The 15,949-nt window shown below is 37.5% G+C and overlaps 1 pseudogene; it reads left to right on the forward strand.

Annotated features, from left to right (window-relative positions):
• Positions 1-12,675: 12,675 nt before the first annotated feature.
• LOC122892756 lies at positions 12,676-12,915 on the forward strand (annotated as a pseudogene).
• Positions 12,916-15,949: the final 3,034 nt, after the last annotated feature.

Here is a 15,949-nt window from a genome sequence, read left to right on the forward strand (position 1 = left end):
TTCTAAATGTATGAAAGGTACAAATAGTGGATACACCAAGGGAGGAGGAATTACATTCCTATTTAGATCCTGGAGTTCTCAGACAAGCATTAATTTGAAAAATATTTAGAGTTTCTGCCTGTCAGAGATGAAAAATGAGTAAGATTAATGTGTTAAAACGTTGACTTTAAAACATTGAAAAAGCTACATCTTGTGTCCTTGTGTACAACTTCCCTTTAAAGGGGTAAGTTTGTAGAAAGTTAGAATGAATGGCCCCAGAGTGGGACAGCTAGATACCTCCCTATTAAAGGCAGCCTTTGACTGTTTCTTTTGGGGAACTATTAAAGCAGTTCATGTCTCTTCTGTCTGGAATCTATCTCCCTCTTTGCTGACTCTGGCTCAATGGGCCAATCTTAACATACCAGTTCATAAAATTGGAATAATACAACCTACTTTGTAGAGTCATTGTGAGGAGTAGAAATTGTTAGATGTGATAAATAGAAATAAGATGAGGATCCCAAATGTCCTTTGTCTTAGGTTGGGTTCTCTAGAAGCTGAGCCAGAGACAGATCCAGGCCAAGTGACTCACTGAGAGAGTGCTCTTCAGGAAAAATTTGTAACACCTCGAGGGAGGCAAAACTGGTATAGACAAGTTGCTCATCAAGGATATAGTCACGAGTAAATTCTGTTGTTGGCCTGAACAGTGGGGGACTCTGACCATAAATGGTACAGCAGAATTACCATGATTTGGAGCTACCTGGGCTTTTGTGGCCAACTGGCCATACTGTATGTATGTATGTATGGCCAATTGGCCATACAGTCAGCCATTGGCTGGTGGGAGTGGTAGGGGTAGGTGGTGGTTGTGTTGGTGCTGGGGTAACCTCCCAGGTGTATATAAGGTGACCTCTATCAGCCAAGGGTCATTCTCAGGTACTTTTAACCTCTACTCCTGAAATGGAAACCCCTCAGGACTGTGTCCCTGAGGACCCCATTCTGTCCTTGTTACTTATTCCTCTGATATCCAGTGAGAAGTTATCTCTGAGCCCCACTTTGAGTAGTGTGTGTGAAACAAAAGCAGTGTGTTTCAAGATTCTAGCACAGTGCTAGGCAGACAGGGGATCTATAGATGCCAGCTTTTCTTTTGTCTTCCTTTGTCCCTAGAACTGTCTCTCATTTTAGATAATTGCTGCTAAAGAATCCTCCTTCCAAGTCATGCCAGTGGTGAAAAAAATAGAAGAGACTATAATTCAAGCAGTTGGCACATAGTACATAATAAGTGTTGGGTACTTTCTTCCTTCCTTCATTCCTTCCCCTTCGTCTTCGTCTCAGGATCTTTGTTTCAGGATCATTTATATGTTTGAATTTCTTAAGGTATAGAAGAACTTGTTTTTGTCAGTTATATTGGACAGTATCAATAATAATCACCATAGATACTAAGATCCAAGTGAGTTTGGAGTCATAACCATTTGGGGAAACATATTTGAAAATAGCCAAAGTTTATCTTTTTAAAAACCTTTATTTTATTTCTGATTCTTTTAAAACATGTATAGTAGACACTATCGCCCAATTTGGTACTTAAGTATCTATAAAAAGTTTTCTGTACTGTTTTAAGACACTCTTAAGGGGAAAGACTTTCTGTTGAAACCCTTGACCATCCCATGCCTTCTGCCTCAGCCTGCAGTTAACTGTCAGAAGCAAAGAAAGTGCTTAATTAATACTTGTTATTTTGATCAAGTAGATTAGTGGACAAATTAAGACCTCCATAAATCAACTGAAGATAATCCCTTAAAAAAGAAACCATGTGAGGAGTTTCTTCTAAAATTTTGTGCCAGAAATTTAGCAATAACTAGTAATATTTTAAACGCTTCCATGTTTTTGCCTAATAATTATGCTTCTATGAATGTGTCCTTAAAAAATTAAAACAAATTCCTATGTCCATTAAAAGAATTAAATTATTACATTCAGAGGCCATTAAGCAAGAAGGAGATAGATGTATGTTCTATATAATACATAGAAAATTTTTGTTGTTAGTATTTAGTTGTGAGGTAGAGATTAAAGAATTAAACTTTTCTTTTAGCTGAGTCAGGAGTCCTAACATTATTTGTTAAATAGACTGAATTTTTCCTACTAAATTGAAAATGTTAATTATGCTGTATATCAAGTTACCATAGATAACTGGATCTTTTTCTGGATGCTACTGATTGTCTCTTTCTTCAGTGGTATCACAGTAATCTGATCACAGCACCTTTGTAGATAGTCTTAATAGCTCTATAGCAAGTGTCCCATGCTGCCTGGCTCACTTTTCTTCTTTATGAAAATTTACAGGCAATCTTCTACATTTATTTTTATATTTGCTTACAGCTTTTATCTGGTTTAAAAAAAAACTAAAAATATTTTAGTGTGATTGAAATTGCATTAAAATGAATTTGGGCAGAATTGCTCACTTTATAAAAATTTCTTTTCTGTTCACTGTCCCTCCATTTAATCTTACAGGTTCCTATACTCCAACCCTGTTTGGGGGGGAATAGGCTATTTATTTTCTGACTGGTTAATGCTACTATAAAGAAAAGGTATTTATTTGCATTTATTTTATATCAAGTCAGTTAATAAACTTGTATTCTGATTTTTAAGTGTTGTAATTCTTCAGCTCTGTTGGAAAATTTCTGTGGTTTCTTTAACTCTTAGATACAGAAAGGATATAGTAAATGAAAAACCTTCCTACAACCAAGTTCAAATTAGTTTCACTCTTATTCTTTATTAATCACCATTCCTAAAGCACCTTTCCACCCTATGAGGGAAGAAAGGAAAGCAACATATAAGTACTGTGTGACCAAGTCCTCTCGCTCTCACTCCATCTACGACAGCATGACCACCAAACTCCCGAACTGGAAATTCCCATGGTCAGTGGAGGAAAAATCTAGCAACTGATGCATGAGGACCCACAGCCTGGCAAGTTCTCTTTGTATCCTATCATGTGAATAGAAGCCAAGGAAGGTAGGTTTATTTAAATTTTATGGGACTGATTTAAATTGTTAGATAAGGTACCTGGAGGCCAGCCTCAACCATCCCCATTCTCCTTTCTCCTGGGTTAAAATCAGGATTACAGTGGCCTGGTCCTGATGGTTATACATTCTGCAAAATAGCTTCACAAGACTGTAGTCTCTAAATAGGTTTGCAAAAAGAGAAATGTAAATTTATTCAGTGTAGCTGGTTCAACAATTTTGTGAATTAATTTTGAAAAGAGGACCTTGGTTTTATTTTTTACATGCTTTATACAAGGGGGAAGGACAAGGGGAAACTCATTAATGGTTTCTAGTCCAAGAAATGAAGTAGCATGTGACCCTTCATGACCCTTCTCTCTCAGCAACCTCTATGTTGAACTTTTGGCCCGTTGTCCCATCAGCACATGTTGTTCCCTTCTGTCATTTCTATTCATCCATCACATGGATTTCAGTGAACAGTCAAGAATTACCCTCCATACACATACTTCCACCATTTCCCACCAACAAAGAGTATAGAGATGGAATGATTTTGTAAATATTTAAAACTGTATTGAAATAAACTCAAATGCCTGCATCAACTTTTTTTATTGTATTTTTTAAATATTAAAATTATTTTTATTAACATTTATTATTTGCCCCACAGGTCTGTGAATCATCAGGCTTACACATTTCACAGCACTCACCATAGCACATACCCTCTCCAATGTCCGTTCACCAACCACCCTATCCCTACTCCTCCCGCCCCCCGCAGGAACCCTCAGTTTGTTTTGTGTGCATCAACTTTTTTTTAAAGAGAGATAGATGATAAAATTTTCTGAAGCACTTACACACATGGGCCCCTTTGAGGCAAAGTTCCTAGTGATTCAGTCACACTATTCACAGCTTAGAATTCTGTAGCATACATCTCTGCTGGATATACATATTTTGGTTATTTGTTTGTTCTCTAAAAAATAAAATTCTGGCTTTTACTCAAAATGGCTATATAGCAACACCTGTTTTGTTATTAAGCATTTTGAGCAGATAGACAACCGGTATTTTTCTACCATGCTATCTCAGCAGAGGCTGATAGATGAAATCGTCCTTCTTTACTGAGAGATCCTGTTGCTCTCTGGCCCACTATGTGGGATTATGTTTTAGTACCAATTTAGAGAAGTTATATTTCTTAATTAATACACACCTGTCACTTTTTTCTTTATTAAAAACTAATATGTCATTATCAAAGACATTTCAAAAATCAAGAAGATAAAAGTAATGACAGTGCCCTTAGCAAACACTAAGATTCTCCACTGTACCATCTCTGCATCTGTGTCAAATACTATTAGTTATAAAAATATCAGCCCAACAGTGAATATTCTTGTTTTATTTTGTTTCTATTACTAATGATGAATATAAGTTGTACATGCTTATTGATTAGTTTTAACTAATAAGTACAATTGTTTTTAATTTCCCTTTCATATTTATTTAATTTTGCATTTATTTGTATCTCCCACCTACCTTTTTTTCTGTGGAGTTTTTGGTCAAGTAATATAAGCTTATAATACAGTAAAGTACTGTTTTAAGTATTTTCAGCAAGCATTTCCACAATTGGATCCTACTCTCATGATTTTTCAGTTTCTGTATTGAAGTTTTATATTTTCATATAGTGTGATTTTTCGTTTTTTCCCTTATATCTTTCATCATTTCTAAGCTTAGTAAATCCCTTTGCCGCTAGACATTTGGTATTCATTTTACTTTTTTCAATTAATTTCTGTTGTTTGATTTTTTGTATTTACTTACTTAATTTATCTAAAATTTATTTTGGTGTGTGAAATGAAATGAGATTCTAAATAGATTTTTTTTCCAGAGTGCTAATTGATGACTCATATAGCACTATTGACTAAAGCTTCACTTGCTCATTGATTAATGGGGTCTCCTTTATTGAATACCATGGTGCTATATTTAATAGGTTCTAGTTCTGAGGCATAATTCTGTTTATTTTTAACCCAGTAATACGTATTTATTTCAGAGGCTACAGAACATATTTTAATAGGTTATATCTGACAGGATTAGTCCGGTCTTAATTTTTGTACTAGTTTTCTTTATTATCTCATTTCTGTTACTTTCCAGATTAATTTTTAGCATAGTTTAGTTGTATATATGTGTGTTTATTATTGAAATTTTGACAGGAATTATTTAGAATATATAAATTTATTTTAGAAGAACTGTTGTCTTTACTATAGTCAAAGAAGAAAAGCTTCTTAATCTTTCAGACTCAACAAATAGCCATAATATATGCTAGGACTTATCAGAGTATAAGGAAGGGTTTAGAAATGGAAAATGCAAGCAGGTTGATTACTGTAGTAAATAACTAGACACTTTATGGTGTTTTGTTATTTGTTCCCTCTGTCATTCAGGCTTTGTTTCTTCTGTCATTCTTCTTCTCCTTTTCAGAAAATTTTTCCAATCCATCAAGATCCAGGTCATAATAACTCTTTGTTGGTCTTCAAAGACCGTGGCAGTCACTTCCTTCTCTTTAACCTTAAGTAGTTGTTTATATTTCTCTGATCAGCTTGTCTCTTTGAGTTGTAGCTACTTGCATATGCTTCTATCCTTCACTAAACCTAAGTCCTTGAGTGCAGGCACCTTTGCTTTTCATCGTTATAAACTGAGTGCTAACTATTGAGTATAGACTTCAGTAGTGTTTATTGAATGAGTAGATAAATGAGTAAAAGAAAAATTTTATTGCACAAACATTTCTGTCAGGAAAATACCGAAATAAGGATTTCTCAGAAATTTTTGATATGTTTCAAACATTCTGAAGCAATTTAATAGAACCTGGTGAAACTAAAATATTAAATCTCGTTGTGTGCATGTGTATATGTCTGGTAGGCACAATTTCCTCCTAAGATTTCAATATGATGTATGTGGGTTAGTTGGCTCATCACTTTTGTTATCCAAATAATTCTTAGCTTTAGAAAGCATCACTATAAAGCACACAGCAGCCAATAGGTAAACTTTATGAGCTGGACCGAAATGTCATTGCCAAGCTGGACTTCCCCAGGTGGAAGACCCATGTGCTAAATAGAAACTGCAATGTCTACCTGTGAAAAACATTTACATGTCAGCAGAATTGACTTTATATGCGGATGGGGTGATAACTCTCTACAGGGTATTTACTGCCTCCAAAATGCAAAGGAGCCAAATACTCTCATCATTGCATTATTCTTTTAAGAATGTTAAAACAAATTAAATCATAATGTTGAAGAGTACTAAATTAGGCATGTATTGGATTATATATGTTTTTTAAACCACTTAGTACTAATGGCCACTCCACCCTCAAACATATTCCAGATCCTTTTTAAAAGAAAATTCTATTGTGTATTCCATATTCACAGCCTTACCCATGAATACATTCCTGATTCAGACTCTTCCTCAACACAAGCTTGTTATCCACTGCTGCTTCATGTTTTGGACTAGATCTTTGGTTCCATTTACCTGGTTGTAGCCTTGGCTCTATTTTCTCAGTCTTTCTGGTTCTCTACTTTCTGAAGGTTTAAATTGTCTCTGGCCATTGTAGATAAATATTATATCCACTGTCTTTAGGCCTGGGAAATTTTGTGCCCTGTAGGAGATAGAGCTTCTTCTGGATTATTCTGGCACAAGTAGGAATTAAACCCTACAAGGGGTCTCTGACCATCAATCAGGGGAAAAATAACTATAGGTGGGTGGTTTAAAGGAGACGAGCTCTTTGGAATAATGTTAAATATTGTATATTTATGGCATCACAATCAAGTCAGGACCAACCACATCACATTAAGGAATGCTGTGTTATTCTAGGGTTCTATTATTCAGCATGACATTTTGTTTCTGACAATGAATGGTTAGCTCCATTGTACTTCAATACATATCCAATGGGTTCCCCACATTCCTCTGAGAGCCCTCCCCACCAAAATGTATTTTGTCAAAGACTGTTATTTATGAGAAGTCTATGTAGAGCAGCTTGTCAGAAATGGTGCACTAAGAAAATGACTGTTAATACAGTACTAATTATTAATATTGACTTGTTTATTATTTATAAAATGCTTTACATATTATTATTTGGTCTCCCTGATTCTGACCTTGGTCTATTAAAATATGTTCTCAACAAAATACACTGTTAAAATACAAAAGATGGTATATCACTCTTCCACTCTAGACCCTGCACTGGCTTCCCAAGTACCTCTCCCTGGGATTGAAAATCCAAATCCTTAGGATGAGGTTGACAGTTCTCTGTGATACTTACTCTATCCCCCAAATCCTCCCAGTCTGCCTATAAAAGGGTCTCAAATGCTTACCATTAGTATTGCCTATTTAGTTCAGGGTCACAGGAACCAATTAAGTCAGATGATTTGAACATGTGCACAGGCCTCGTGATCTCCTTTCTTTTACTGCTCAGATTTCTTCCTACTTCCCAGCTCATTCAGTCTAGCCAAACCGGCCTCCTTGAACTTCTTCTAGTACTATACTTCTGGGATGAACCCCACTTGGTCCTGATCTATGATGTTTTGTCTGTATTGTCACATTCAACTTGTTAAAGTTTTGTTAAGGATTTTTACATCTCTGGTTCTGGGGCATATTTGTCTTTAGTTTTTATTACTGTCTTCACCTGGTTTCAGTATTCGACTAATGCTAGTCTCAGAAAATGAGTTGGTAAGTATTTCTTCCTCTTCAGTTTTCTAGAAGGGTTTGTTAAGATATTTTGTCTTGTTTGCTTAAGTGCTTGGTAGAATTAACCAGTCAGTTTTCCTTGTGGAAAAGATTTTCATTCAATTTCTTTAACATGCAGCAGTTAAAAATAGATTGGGGAGGGTATGTGTTGTAATGAGCACTGAGTATTACATAAAACTGATGAATCACAGACCTGTACCCCTGAAAAATTTTTTTTCTACTTTTGCTTTTTTATTTTAGAGTAAAAAGAAAAAAAAAGAAATCTTTAAAAAGGCAGAAAAAAGTAGATTTAATTTCTTAATAGATACAGGGCTATTAAAAATGTAGTTCTTCCTTCCTGAATGAGCTGTTGTAGCTCATGCTATTCAGTACATTTGTGCATTTTATTAAAGTTGTTGAGTTACTGGCATAAAGTTCTTCAGGATATTTATTTTAATTTATTTTATTTTTTTAGAGAGAGAGAGTACATGCAGATCTTCAGTAAGGACAGAGAGATAAGCAGGAGTTGATGATGGTGGGTCATTTATATATTTATAGTCATTAACTATAGTTAGTTGGGCTTTGTTCTAAGTATAATGAGAAGCCATTTGGGGTGTTGAAATCAGGGAGGTAATGATATCCAACTTACTTTTGAAGCTATCTCCGGTGAATATATGGAAAGTAGGCTGTGGCAGGGCAAGAAAGGAAGCAATAAAACCAATCAGGAGTCTGTTGCAGTAGAGCAGGCATAAGAAGAAGGTTGAACCTGAAGTCTCTAGTGGAAGTGGTAGGATGTGGAATTAATAGAGTTGACATACTTGCTACTGAGCTGGATGTACAATGTGAGTAATTTGGTAGCCTACATGATTCCTAAGGTTTTGGCCAAAGCAACTGATCAATAGTGGTACCATATCCCGAAATGGAGTACAACTGTGGAAGGACTAGTCATGGGCTAAATTGTGTCTTTCCCCAACCCCACTTCCTGTGTTGAAAGCCAAATCCCAATATGACTGTCTTTGGAGATAGGGACTTTAAGGAAGAATTTTGTGATGGGGCTGTAGTCCAATAGTGCTTGTGTCCTTATAAGAGAAGGAAGACAAGAGGGATATGTGTACATAGAGAAAAGGTGTGTGATGGCACAGCAAGAAGGTGGTCACTTGCAAGTCAAGAAGAATCTCAGGAGAAATCAACCATGCTGACACCTTAAACTGCTAGTTTTCAGAACTGTGAGAAAACAAATTTCTGTTGTCTAAGCTTCCCAGCCTGTGTATTTCATTGTGGCAGCAATACTATCCTAGAAACCTAGCATACAATACAGAAATGAAGAAGATAGTTGGGGGAAATATCAAATTCTCTATTAGACATGTGGAGTTTGAAATGTCTATTAGACTTCCAAGCAGAGACACTGTGTAGGCAGGTGAATATCAGGGACGAGATGGAAGCTGGAGATGTAATGAAAAGATTTAGCATAAGCATGGTATTTATTATAGGGAGAACACATATTACCCAGTTTCTATATTCCTATGAGGAACCTCCATCAGTGTTATAGTCCTGACTTATCATTATTTTTGGAGTCCCTCTTCCCTAGGAGGAGGACTGACATAACTTGATTGGTGAGTTTTGGAGAAAGAACCAAGCTTCATTAATTTTCTTGTATCTTTTTGGGATGTCTGCCTTCAGAGAGTATAAATTTTCTAATATTCCAAACTATTTTTCAAGATGCAGCTTGCACTAGGAGAAGCCTGTGGTTATACAAATGTTCCTATGAGTGAATGAGATAGTCAGCAGAATATTAGCAAGTCTAGTTACCTGGTGATTCAAGGGGAAAAAATAGTTCTACAGAGTTCCAGGCAGAAGGACAAGGACCACCACATGCAATAGTTGTAACAGAATTGAGCTTTGCCTGGAATTAAATTCTGCAGTATAAGTATTTCAGTAATCAGTAATAGAGGTGACATTTTGACCTTTCTTTGATGCTATACTTAAACTAAAATTGATTGTGAACTTTAGGGTTCACTAGATAAGGTCACCTATCTAATGGATACCAATAAAGGAAATCATAGGGTCAAACATAGAAACTTGGGGCTTTCCAACAATTAGGTGGTGAGATAGGAATCATTAAAGGACATTGAAAGTTAAGGCTAGAAGAAACCAGGAGAGTGTAATGCTGGAAACCAAGTGAAGAAAATATTTTAAGAAGGAAAGAACAGTCATCTGTTTCAAAAGCTGCTGGTTTGTTGACCTAAGTGAGGTTTTATGAAATTGGTGGTATAACCATCTCCTCTCTTTCTGGTTAATTTTGTGAAAAGAAGAAAAAAAGGCATAACTCCAGCTGGTTTCACTGGAGGCTGGATATCAGCATCAACTCCTACATTCAATCACTTAGTTAATCATCTTCCTTAAGGAGGGTGACCAGCCATCCTGGCTTGTAGATCAGGGAATGAGCAGTTTCATGTTATGCAGGATTTTCATTGCTGACATAGGAAAATCTGGGGTAAACTGGAATGAGTTGGTTAGCCTGTCTTCAGGTAACACTCCCTGCAAACACATAGTTGTACCCATAATCATACCACTGTAGCTACTTATCTTGTACCTCTCAAGGTACAAGCTATTTCATTGAGAATGTATGTTCTTCTTAGTGGTGATGTAGACATGGATTGGGGGAAAGAAAAAGGAAAATTGCTGACCTGTTCAGTCACAGATAAGGACACTAGCAACAAGTCTACTTCCAATTTTGTAAGATAAAGACCATGGTCTCCTGATGTAAGGTGATGGTGGGGAGGTAGATGAGAGCTCACGATTCCATAGGATATGGTTTCTCCTTAAACATGGGGGAGGTTTTTTAGGCATATAAGTAAACGGTAATCCATTATCAAAGTAGGGAATTTGAAGAATAGGAGATTTGTGAGAGAAGAATGATGATTTTTGTTTTGGACATGTAAGGCTTGGAGAGCCTAGGGGCCACTAGAGAGTGTGGTGCAATATAGTGTAGTTCTTAAGGGCATGGACTTGATTGAGCCTTCCTGCCTGGATTCAAATCCTACCTCTTCATTCATGATTAGCTCTGGGACTTTGAGTAGACTTAATCTACTGCACCTCAGCTTTCTTATATATAAAATGAGTGGAATAATGGTGAGGAACAGTTTCTGACACATAGTAAGCGATAGGTACTCCTCATAAACTGAAGGAACTGGATCTATGGGAAAAGAGCTAATTAAACAAAACAAAACAAACAAAACAAAAGAAAACTGAGCTGGCAATATACCAGTAAGGACACTAAGAAATGATGCCCAAAAGAGATGAACAGGGCAGGTGGGAGATTGAAGAGAGAATGAGAGAGAAAGAGGGAGTATGTGTGTGTGTGTGTGTGTGTGTGTGTGTTTAGGAGAGGGAATAGTGGAAGGGCAGTTAGACAATATATAAAACTTTAAGGTTGATTGTTAAAAAGAGTATATTGTATCATGGTAATACATGATCTGTTTGTTTCTTGTCTCAATTTTCGTTGGAGTTTTTATCAATTAGCTGTTTCTTCAAAACAAACCTTGTTAAAACTTATTTTTTCTGCTCATTAATTACTGTGTTTTAGCAGTTTGGACAGGGCTCAGCTGGATGATTAGTTTGCTGGTCTGCCTGGGGTCACTGTTCTTACTTCAGTCATCTGGCAGGACAACTTTGCCTGGAGGGCCTCTCTCACGTATCTTGAGTTTGGATCTAGTTTTTGCCTGGGGATGGTCTCTTATCCTCATGGAGGTTGGCCCAGGATTCCTTAAGTGGTGGTCTCAGGGCAGCAAGAGCCTAAGAGCAAAAGCTTAAAGGCCTTTTAAAGCCAAGGGTCTGAAGTCATTTGATACCCCTTCTGCTTAAGTGAAGACACAGGGCCAACTTACAGTCTGGGGAGAGGAATTAGTCTTAATGGGTGGTGACAAAGTTACATTGCAAAGAGACACACACATAAGAATTGGAATAATTGTAGCTACCTTTGTAAACTTTGTAAACAGATCAGACAACAATCTGATGTGATACTTTTCATGTCATTACTGAAGGCCTACCAAACAGGACCTCAGATGCATAACAATCTCCCTACCCCGAGTTATGCCCAGAATAAGCCTTGTGCATGATACACAAGGGTAAGTGGTGGGTATGATAAGGATAAGAATGAGTAAAGGTGCAGTTTGTTCTAGAGTTTGCACTCTGTTGTGATATTCTGAAAATTTCCTTTCATGAGAACATGGGTAGCTGGCCAAATGGACAAGTGATACAGGGATAGAACCAAAGAAGAGAATATTCTGAGACCTGAGAGCTCGAGAGAAGCCAGTATTTCTTCAATATTGGAGACGTCAAAGTGGAACCACATTGAGTAGACCCCTAGAAACACAGAGGCTCAAAGGACCAGGACAGAATGGAGATACCCATAGCACTCCCAGCTCAGCCCTACTTTCCAGTGGGGTTTGCTTTATGGGCTAACAGCACCCAAAGGCAGATGAGTACCTACTGCAGTGGTTGACCTGGAGACTTGGTACCAAAGAACAGTGCCAGGCTAATGCTTCTCTGTTCTCTGCTCTGAAATCTTCTGGGGTCATTGAAATCCTTCCTCCTCCCTCTTCTCACTGGCCAGTTGTGGCTATTAGCTAACCAAAAAGTGAGCGAAGAGGTCACTGTTTCAGTAAGGAATGAGTTTGTTTTCTATTTGGGATGCTTCTTCTACTTACCACCACTGTATCTACTATATTCACATTTATCCTCAGATCCCAGTAAGTGGCAGTACATTAGGATAAAGGCATTGCAGGGGAGGCAGAAGTCCAGGAAACCATGTTGCCTTTGGCATTGATGTCAGAGATGATGCTGTACTAGGATGGGTCACGTAATCTTGCAGAGATCATAGGAAGATTGTTTCCTACATTTTTAAAAGCCAAACCTTCCCTGAACCAATCTTGTCTGTAGCTCCTATCTAGGGCCTCTGGTTTCCATTTTTTTCTGTTTTCCTTTTGGAATTTGAATTCAAGGAAAAAATTATTAAAAGGTACTTTGGAGCTTTGCACAGTGGCAGTATCGTAGCCAATGAGGTTTATCCGAGGTGCGATTATTGCTAATTGGAAGGTTCATTGGAGCACAGTTTGGTATCAGCCTGCCTGAGATCATACACGTACTGGCTATATGAGTGAGGTAAAGATAAAAATCTTTCCATGCCTCAGTTTTTTTAGGTGTAAGCTGGAGGGCAGTGACAGTAGCTACCTCATGTACTTGTAATGATTAAGTGAGTTAAAATACAGCTGTGGCAACAATGCTGAGCACATGGTTAGCATTCAAAAGGTCTTAGCTATTATTGTGACTGTTGTTTGGTTTTTAATTTTTACATGCCACGTAAGCCATGATAATAAAATTACAGAAAGATACCTAAATATTTGTACTTAAATTAAGGAAATACAGTACGCATACATAAAATATTTAAAGAAAAGTTAAAAGTGTTTGAGAAAAACACTTAGACTAATTACCCATACAAGTATTGAGGATGATGAATATGGGGAAAGATATTTAATAGGGGACCTACAGCTTAAAAGGAGGGACCTTGAAGAAATGGTGTTTAGTTTGGGATTCTGTGGGAGGATCACTGGCCAGTGTAGAAAACCACATTCAGTAACTCAGCGCCCATTCCCCCTGGTCAAATGTGGCTGGTGGGGAAGAGGCCTGTTCTTTTCTCCTGCTCTCACATGACTCTTCTGAAACATTCTTTCACTCCACTTTTTTGGGTGTGTGGGTCAAAAGTTCAGGAACTTGTCGCTCTGACATAGTACCAGTTTGCTCGTGTTGAGTTGCAGTTTTCATCATGATTTCAGAAGTCGAGTTTTCCACAACACTCTATCAGCTTCTCTTCAAGGGCATATGAAAGCTGATTTCAAAGAAAACAACGTTGGCTCTTCTTGGTGAAAAGTAAGGCACTTCTTGAGCTTGGAACATTTTGTTTACTTCTCTGCTTACTTCATATACTTTGTCCAGATTCCGTTATCTGGTGGAAATATGTACGTAATTCTACAATTGTATTTCTTCGCACATCTGAAATTTTATGTGGCAGTTTGCTAACAACTATAATTTTTTAGTTTGGTCTTCCTTAGTGGTAGTAATGCTGTATTTCTATTTTTAGTCCAGTGACAAATAACATTTGGCCCTTCTCTCTTAAGATTTTAGTATGTTCGTGTATTTTGGTGTATATTTTATTATATTGGTGAGAAAGAAAATCAAATGTTCCCTTATACTGTCTCCCTCATAGTCAGTCTCCCTCATACCTGTGCTCTTCACTGTAATCCACACACAACACCACACAAACTGTCTTACTAAAGCACCAGTCTGAGGATGTCCTTTCCTTTTTTTTTTCCATTTTATTTCTTTTTTTTTAAATTAAATTTATTTATTTTCAGCATAACAGTATTCATTATTTTTTCACCACACCCAGTGCTCCATACAATCCGTGCCCTCTATAATACCCACCACCTGGTACCCAACCCCCCCCACTTCAAACCCCTCAGATTGTTTTTCAGAGTCCATAGTCTCTCATGATTCACCTCCCCTTCCAATTTCCCCCAACTCCCTTCTCCTCTCTAACTCCCCATGTCCTCCATGCTATTTGTTATGCTCCACAAATAAGTGAAACCATATGATAATTGACTCTCTCTGCTTGACTTATTTCACTCCGCATAATCCCTTTCCTTTAAAAACAAAACAAAACAAAACCCTGATGGCTTCTGTGGCATAGAGAGTCAAGCCTGCATTTCATCCTGTGACATTCAAGGTCTGTCAGGACTTCTTCCCAGGCCTCCTTTACTCTTTCTCTTGTTAAGAGCCCACTCCCCCTTCACTATCCGTGTGTGAAGGGAGTTCTCTGTGCTATGATCATGCAAATTCCTCTCATGACATTGGCCTTTCCCCTTCTCTTCCTGGAAATGTTCTAATCATGTTTCAAGGACTTTTCTAACTAGCCTATCCAGCTCTAAATAATTGGTCTCCCTCTGGGTTCTCCAAGCTTTGGGCCCTTACTTCTTCTGGTCATTATCTGTTGGTGGACTTCTGTCCATAAAAGCCACAGTTTATTGAGAAGTGTTGAAATAGTTGGCTTCAGAGTCAGTTCAGACTGCCTTCTCAATCAGTTTGAGTTTTGGGAAACTTGAAATTTAAGGCCTCTAATTTGTCCATTCCAGCCATTACATTTGTTGTCCATAGGCCCTCTAGATTCTGAATTTTATTAGAATTTTTATTAGAATTTACCTAGAATTCTAAAAACACCTTATGAGCAAGTTGTAAATTAAAGGCACTTTATCTAGTATGGGTACCCATTTGGGTGTCTGGGATCCTGTTTACTTTTTTTTACATTTTCTTCAGGCCTCACTGAGGTCAGCCTCATTAGAACTGCTTTTATAGACCAGGAAGCTTAGATTCTGTATGATGTGCTCCTGAGGCACAGGGGGACAGGGGAATGCAATGGATGTAGGCATATGTATTTGGAGCCAGATTACATGGGTTTAGAGCTACACTGCCTGGATTTGAATCCTGGCTCTGCTATTACTTAGCTTGTACCAGTTACTAAACCTTTCTGTGCCTCAGTTTCCTTCACTGGGAAATATGATAGTAGGGTCTCCCTCGTGGGCTTTATTTTTCTTAAGATTAAGCCACTGTAGGGGTCCCTGGGTGGCTCAGTGGGTTAAAGCCTCTGCCTTTGGCTCAGGTCATGATCCCAGGGTCCTGAGATCAAGGCCCGCATCGGGCTATCTGCTCAGCAGGGAGCCTGCTTCCTTCTCTCTCTACCTGCCTCTCTGTCTACTTGTGATCTCTGTCTGTCAAATAAATAAATAAAATCTTAAAAAAAAGATTAAGTCACTGTATATAAAGCATATAAACAGTGTGTGATATGGTAAACACATAAAAGTGTTAGTATTACTATTAGTATTATTATTGTTGTTAATAACTCTAATGAGCACACACTAAAAAGTGAAGGAATCAGGATTTGTGTAAGGTTTATTTGGCTCCAGAACTGTCTGCTTGTATATGTCAGACTGCCTCTTGCTTTGCCTCTATGCCTTGAGATGAAATGGTAGAGTGAAAAGTTCTTTCATCTTTTCCCGTAGGAATTCAAACCTTTTATTAAATTATTGTAGTTTAAAATGCAGGAGTAGTACCTCCTGTATACTTTCTGGAGATTGAAAACTTTAGCAACCTTAGCATTGAAAGACCAAATTCTGAAAGTATTTTGGTTTAAAATGCACAACCAGTGTGTCACACATATTTTCTGGGATTTGGAGACTCCAAAAGCAGTA

The sequence above is a fragment of the Neovison vison genome, chromosome 12 (assembly GCF_020171115.1).
Source record: "Neovison vison isolate M4711 chromosome 12, ASM_NN_V1, whole genome shotgun sequence".
Classification (NCBI taxonomy): Eukaryota; Metazoa; Chordata; class Mammalia; order Carnivora; family Mustelidae; genus Neogale; species Neogale vison.